The following is a 6,803-nucleotide window of genomic DNA, read 5'->3' on the forward strand; positions in this document are numbered from 1 at the left end:
ATCGTTCCCTGATTGTTGTTAACCCAAACCTCCTAAAATGCAGTGTTAATTCATTTCTTGAAAAACTAGTTTGAAAACTGAAAACAGTCAACAGATTTTTGATGCTTTGTATCAACTGCTTGCTTTATTTCAGTGGTTTGGCTTATAGCGTTAGTACCCATTAATGTACCATGTCACTACTTTTCCAGGGTGGTTGGTTTGTGTGCTTCCCTGAGGCAAGAGGCTGTACTGACAATAGTAGTCCTGCTGCTAGGGAGTGAGCAAGCTAAAATGGACAGGAATGGGACATTCTAAGTGAGACAATTACACAGTCAGGAGATGAAAACTTCAAAAAAAATGGGGTGGCATTAATAATTTGTTCATCACAAACACATTCTTCAAGCAACTGAAGAGGTGACTGTATACAAGGACATCACATGAGAGCCAATGTAGAAATCAAATAGACTACGTAATTCGAAGCAGAAGATGGAGATGTTCCATTTGCTCTGTAAAAACCAGACCAAGAGCAGATTGTGACACAGACCATTAAGTACTAATATAAAAAACGAGAGTAAAGCTAAAGAAGAACAGTAAACCAACTCTCAGGTCGAAATACAACTTGAAGAACATCTCTGTGGAATTTTTAAATAATATAAAAAATAAATTTGCACTATTGTGTCTAATTGACCAGGAGCAAGAAGAGCTCTGGACTATGGCAAAGGACATTGCCAGGGAGAAATCCAAAAAAGACGCTATCTGCAATAAAAAAGGAGAAGCCACTGTGGATGACAGTTGAAACTCCCGTGAAAATGGAGGGGCAACTGTATTTCCAAGTGTTCTCTAATGACACAGTACCTTCGGAAGATTGTCCAAGATGATATCTGGAATATCATTTTCAACCAGCACCCTATGCCCACCCCAAGACAATCTCCTAAAAAACTGCAGCAGGTTCTTGAGCTGATTGTTTCCAAAAATAATGTAGTGAACAAACAGAACTTAAATTTGAGCAGAAACAACCAGATTTGCACAACTGATGTATTGTTTCCCAACTACCATATGTATTAATACATTATCATAAGATGCTGCTGATGCTTGAGGAATTGGCCTGTTGCCTACTTGGTACCAAATAACTTTAAAATTGACTAGCTTTGCTTATGTCTGTTTTCATGTCAGATGACCTAATTTTTAAAAAGTGTATAATGGCTTTGGTTTGATTAAAAATAAAAGCCAAGGAGAAGAACTGTCAAGTCAGTCATTCAAATTTCTAGAATCTTAAAGTTATAACTACTTTAAAAAACAACAACATTATTTCAGAGTGATCAGGTCTCACAATTCCATTCACCCTTATTCATCAGAAAAGTAGTTGTGAACAATGTTTTGACGTGATGTGGCAAAGATTATTTCAAGATGTACAATAAAGTAAAATCTAATGATGTATTTAATACTGCATTAAAGTTGTAAGAGAAACTATAAAATCTGCATCAGGTAACATTATTATGTATTTGAGACTTACGTTGTACTCTGCTTATGAAAGAAGCAATACAGGATAGAAACTTTTTAGGGGAAATGTACTTTTGAGGAATGCATAATTTAAAAAAAATAATTAGTAACACAATACAAACCAACTTTGGAAAATGGAACAGATAAAAGAGAAATCAAATCTAAAATCAAAGTTATACTTAATTTTAAAGAAGACACTAACATTTAAAGAAATTATAGAATCAGAGTTGGAAGAGAGTGCGAGGGCCATCCAGTCCAATCCCCTGCCATGCAGGAACTCTCACTCAAAGTACTCCCAACAGATGGCCATCCAGCCCCTGTTTAAAGACCTCCAAGGAAGGAGACTCCACTACACTCCGAGGGAGTGTGTTCCACTGTCGAACAGCTTTTACTGCCAGGAAGTTCCTCCTAATGTTGAGGAGGAATCTCTTTTCCTGTAGTTTGAATCCACTGGTCTGGGTCCAATTTTCTGAAGCAGCAGAAAACAAGCTTGCTCCTTCCCTCAGTATGACACACCTTCAAATACTTAAACAGGGTTATTATATCACCGCTTAATTTTCTCTTCTCCAGGCTAAACATACCCAGCTCCCAGCGGCCCTGTCCAGATGGGCCATTTTGTATGTACTAGGGTTGCCTGGGGGTGTCTCTTTTAGACACCCGCAACCCTAGTACGTACGGAGTACATACAAAATGGCGGCATCCTGTTCACATGGGTGCTGCCATTTTGACGTAACGGCCACGGCACGGCCATTACGTCTTGTCGCCGCTGAAGGGCGCTTGTGGCGTATCGTTGATGCGGCCTATAAATGGCTGCGCCAGCAATACAGAGAGAAAGGGGCCAAGCGGCCCCTTTCTCTCTCTCCCCGCCACTGTTGGGGTGTCCTTGGGGCATGAAGTCCCAAGGACACCCCTTTCTAGGCTGTGGGGAAGCAGCCTTTTGCCGCTTCCCTGAGGCCAGGAAAAGCGGCAGATCGGGGCCTCCGGGGCTGCTGCTGTGGCAGCTGAGGCCCCAATCCATCAGGGAAAGGGGCGAGTGCAGGCCGCCCCAAAGGGGCAGTCTGTACACCACCTAAGTCTCTCCTCATAAGGCATGGTTTCCAGATCCTTCACCATTTTAGTTGCTCTCCTCTGGACACACTCCACCTTGTCAACATCCTTTTTGAATTGTGGTGCCCATAACTGGACACAGTATTCCAGGTGAGGCCTGACTAAAACAGAATAGAGGGGCACTATTACTTCTCTTGATCTAAACACTATACTTCTATTGGTGGAGTCTAGAATCGCATTGGCCTTTTTAGCTGCCGCATCACACTGTTGACTCACGTTCAACTTGTGGTCTATTAGGACTCCTACATCACTGAACTCTCACTGTCACTGAACTGGAAATGAAATTGTCTTTGATTGGAAGGAGGAAGGGTAATCCTGTGACTTGGAATCATCAACTACTGACCAACTTGGCAGACACACCCTGCTGACTCGTGTCTTCCAAGCATGACTGAAGTGAACTATGTAAATTCTTTGTAGATATAAGCTGGGGATCCTGAACTACAACATTTAACTATTTTGCTATTTTACTTTCCTTTTAAATGTGCCTGAAACTGCTGTTTTCAAGAATATCTGATGAATTTCAGGTTTGTCCAAACCCCCGGCCAATTTGAAAAACATTACCTCAATTATCCAACAACTTTATACCAGTTATGTTACAATGAATTGATAGGAAGCATATCACCAAAAGAAAAAGAAAAAAAGGTGGAGTGCAGCCAGCCTCTGAAAATACATTCATACTGAGTTACTGAAAAGGATAAGAGAAGCAGCCAGATAACTTCAAATAACTGTTTATGAGAATGTCAATTCTGATAAAATCAACAGTAAAGAAGAGAAACGTTTTCATGTAAGCTAGTTTAGAAATGCAATTAACAAATACATAATAGTGTTTTTGTGTACATGAAGCTGTATGGAGTACAATGTCATATTTTTGTTGCAGAAAAATCCAAGTCCTGGAAGTCAGGACAACTAATTAGGCAAAGCAAGAGTTTCAGGTATTGCCACTTTTATTATAAAGCTGCTTCCTGTGTATCAAGTACAGAAAAGCATACAAAAAAGTGTTGTAAAGAGTACCAAGTACAGTACTGTAAACACTTATTTACTAGCACTGGGTAACCTTGGGTGAGTCACACACTCTCAGCCCTAGAAAACACTGTGATAGGTTTTGCCTTACGGTTGCCATACCTAAGTCGGAAATGACTTGAAGTCATGCAACAACAAACTTTGTATACTGGAAATAGGAGACTTTTGGTGCAGTAAACTTTCTCCTTAAAGACACTGTCAGTTTTGCTCTTCACATTTTTGTTTTCTTTAACATACATAGGAGAAAGGAAAAACATGTATGCCGTCACAAGTCCACAACACTGCGCTGACTGGCATGCGCTGACTGACTTGCCCAAGATCACAGTGCACTATCTGTGCCTAACACCTTCCTGGAAAGATTAATGGCCGAGTTCCACAACTATAAAAGGCAGGTGAAAACAAACTTCTGAAGACTATCTTTGAATATGAATTCTGAAGACTGGCCATGGGCTATGTTATTCCAGGTAAAGCTGAAGAAAAAAGAAAACAAAATATCTTCACATTCCCACTTCTTAGAGGTACTTGACCAAGGCGGTTTGTCAGCAGGAAATGGAACCTGGGAAATTAGGAGGAGCAAGAAAACAAAATTCTGAACAAGAACAAAAGAAGCAGCAAGACCAGGGAAGGATAGAAAAGAGAGGAAAAGAAGAGGGTGTTTTGTTACCTTGAAAGGAGGCAATGAGATCTTAAAGCCTTTCCCCAATCCTAAAAGCCCATAGCGTTGCCAGAGTGTGAACGGGAGGTGTCTCCTGCACCTTTAATGACTATGTACAAGAGGAAATTTCAGCAGCTAGGTAACAAGCAACACTTCTGACCAGTGAATTGCTGAAATGCCCTCTCCTACACAACCTTCCCCTACTAACACGTTTAAATCATGCTAGTAAATAAGTGTTCACTATACACCTCTCTCACAGTAGCAGCATCAGCCATGGCACAGGTGGGCTCCCAGGGCAAGGGAGAATTGGAGGCTGGGACGGCAGGACTTCACAAAAAGAAGGCTATCAAAAGGAATTCACGCCCCTCTAGGGTCCATCTGTTGTTGCTGTCATTTTTGACTTACAGCGAACCCAAGGGTCTTGGCAGGTTTCTTCAGAGGGGGTTTGCCATTGCCATCCTCTGAGGCTTAGAGTGTGTGACTTACCCATGGTTATCGAGTGTTGTTGGTTTATGTGCTTGAGTGGGGATTTGAACCCTGGTCTCTGGAGTCTTAGTCCAACACTCAAACCACTACACCAGGCTTGGTATACTGTGGAAAAAATGCAGTTTGGCACCACTTTAACTGCCATGGCTCCATCCTACAGAATTACAAAGATTTGTAGTTTGGTGGACACCAGTGCGTCTTTGGCAGAGAAGGCGAAAGACAGTGTAAAACTACAAATACCAGGAATCCGTAAGATGGCACTACAGCACTTGTTGTTGTTGTCATATGCCTTCAGATTGTTTCCGACTTACGGTGACCCCAAGGCAAACCTATCATGGGGGGGGGGGGGGGGGTTGGCAAGATTTGTTCAGAGAAGGTTTGCCATTGCCTTCCCCTGAAGCTGAGAGACTGTGACTTGCCCAAAGGCACCCAGTGGGTTTTGAACCCTGGTCTCCTGAGAGTCGAAAGCTCAAGCCACTATGCCATGCTGGGTGTCAACATGGAGATGCTAATATGAACCTATCATGGGGGTTTTCTTGGCAAGATTTGTTCAGAGGAGGTTTGCCAATGATTTTCCCTGAGGCTGAGAGAGTGTGACTTGCCCAAGGGCACCCACTGGGTTTCCATGGTAGTTAAAGTGCCTTGTTCCAATGTAGCTGGACCTTAGATAAAGTCCATGAAATCGACAGCAAAGAGGAGGGTTTGTTGGTGCCAGTCTGCTCACAGGCAAAGGTTTCAATAGCTGCAGGAGAAGCTTTAACCAGTTTTTAACCAACCATTTATTGAAGTGATCCAACTTGGGTCCAAAACACACTGCAGGAATAATCCGCTTTGAGACCGCTTTAACTGCGCTGGCTCAGTGCTAGGGAATCCTGGGAAATGTAGTTTAATGTGGCACCAGAGCTCTCTGACAGAGAAAGCTGCATGTTTCACAAAACTACATTTCCCAGGATTCCCCAGCATTGAGCCAGGGCAGCTAAAGCGGTCTCAGACTGGATTATTTCTGCAATGTGTTTCTGAATCGGAGGAAGGGAGGACGCAAAGAAACACCAGACTAAAAAGCACTGCATAAATAATCCAGTTCGACACCACTTTGACTGCCCTGGCTCTCAATGACAGGGAATCCTGGGAAATGTAGTTTTGTGAGACATTGAGCCTTCTCTGTCAGAGAGAGAGGGAGAGAGCTCTCTGGGCCACAATAAACTACAGTTCCCAGGATTCCCTAGCACTGAGCCAGGGCAACTGAAAAGGTCTCAAACTGGATTATTTCTCCAGTGTGGACGCAAAGCAAGGCAGCCCTGCCTCTTTTTAAGGCCTGAGGCAGCCACACACCCCCCTCCCCCGAGAGGAAGCCAACGCCTCAGAAGCACCAGGAAACTTTACCTCATGGGCGCTGGATCCAGATAAAAGACCTTTAATCGGCAGCGGCTGCCCTTCCCCGCCTCACTTTTGTCTCTTTTCCTCTCTTCGGAGGAGGAGCAGGGCCTCCTTACCGCGCATGCGCAGCCCTGCCTGCTGCGGCCAATGCCTGGGATGGATCCCTCTGCGCCTGCGCAGTTGCTAGGCCAGCAGCTCCTTTTCTCAGTCTGGGTCAAAGCCTCCTGAGGGAAGAAGGAGGGCCAGGCGCGTCCTCCTTTTCCAGGATGTGTCCTCCTTTTCCAACCTTCTGTTCAAGAAGAATCTGAAAATGTCCCTGGTGACCAGACATGTCCTCCTTTCCCAGGACACGTCCTCCATTGGAACCCTCTCTCCAGGAGGAATCTCAGAATCTCATGCCATGAAGTTTATCAGACGGGAATCCTCTACAAAAACTGATTTAAAAGCTGGGGGGAAACGCCACAAAAGCGGATTGGTTTTCACACACATCACTGTTAAACGGACCTTAACCCAACTGAGAGTAGACAAAAGCCATTCCCTTTTACTTTTGGGATTTTCTGACAGTCAAAAGGAATGGCTTTTGTCTACTTTCCACCTGCTTTCCATCCAGTTAACACCACTTCAATGACAATGCCGTGTGAAAACCAACCTGCATTTGTGGTCCCCCCCAATTGAAACC

At 43.7% G+C, this 6,803-nt stretch overlaps 1 protein-coding gene across 3 annotated transcripts in view; it reads right to left on the reverse strand.

The window, feature by feature from the left end:
* The window catches only part of ZFYVE16 (zinc finger FYVE-type containing 16), a 42,211-nt gene extending 36,002 nt beyond the window's left edge, over nt 1-6,209 (reverse strand). For all 3 annotated transcript variants that reach the window (XM_089493863.1, XM_089493864.1, XM_089493862.1), the window contains exon 1: nt 6,131-6,209. The gene's annotated coding sequence lies outside the window, so the exon portion shown is untranslated. The remainder of the gene's footprint in view (nt 1-6,130) is intronic.
* Between the last annotated feature and the right edge of the window lie 594 nt (nt 6,210-6,803).

The sequence above is a fragment of the Sceloporus occidentalis genome, unplaced genomic scaffold, assembly GCF_023333645.1.
Source record: "Sceloporus occidentalis isolate IW3139 unplaced genomic scaffold, rSceOcc1.0.p SCAF_1, whole genome shotgun sequence".
Classification (NCBI taxonomy): domain Eukaryota; kingdom Metazoa; phylum Chordata; class Lepidosauria; order Squamata; family Phrynosomatidae; genus Sceloporus; species Sceloporus occidentalis.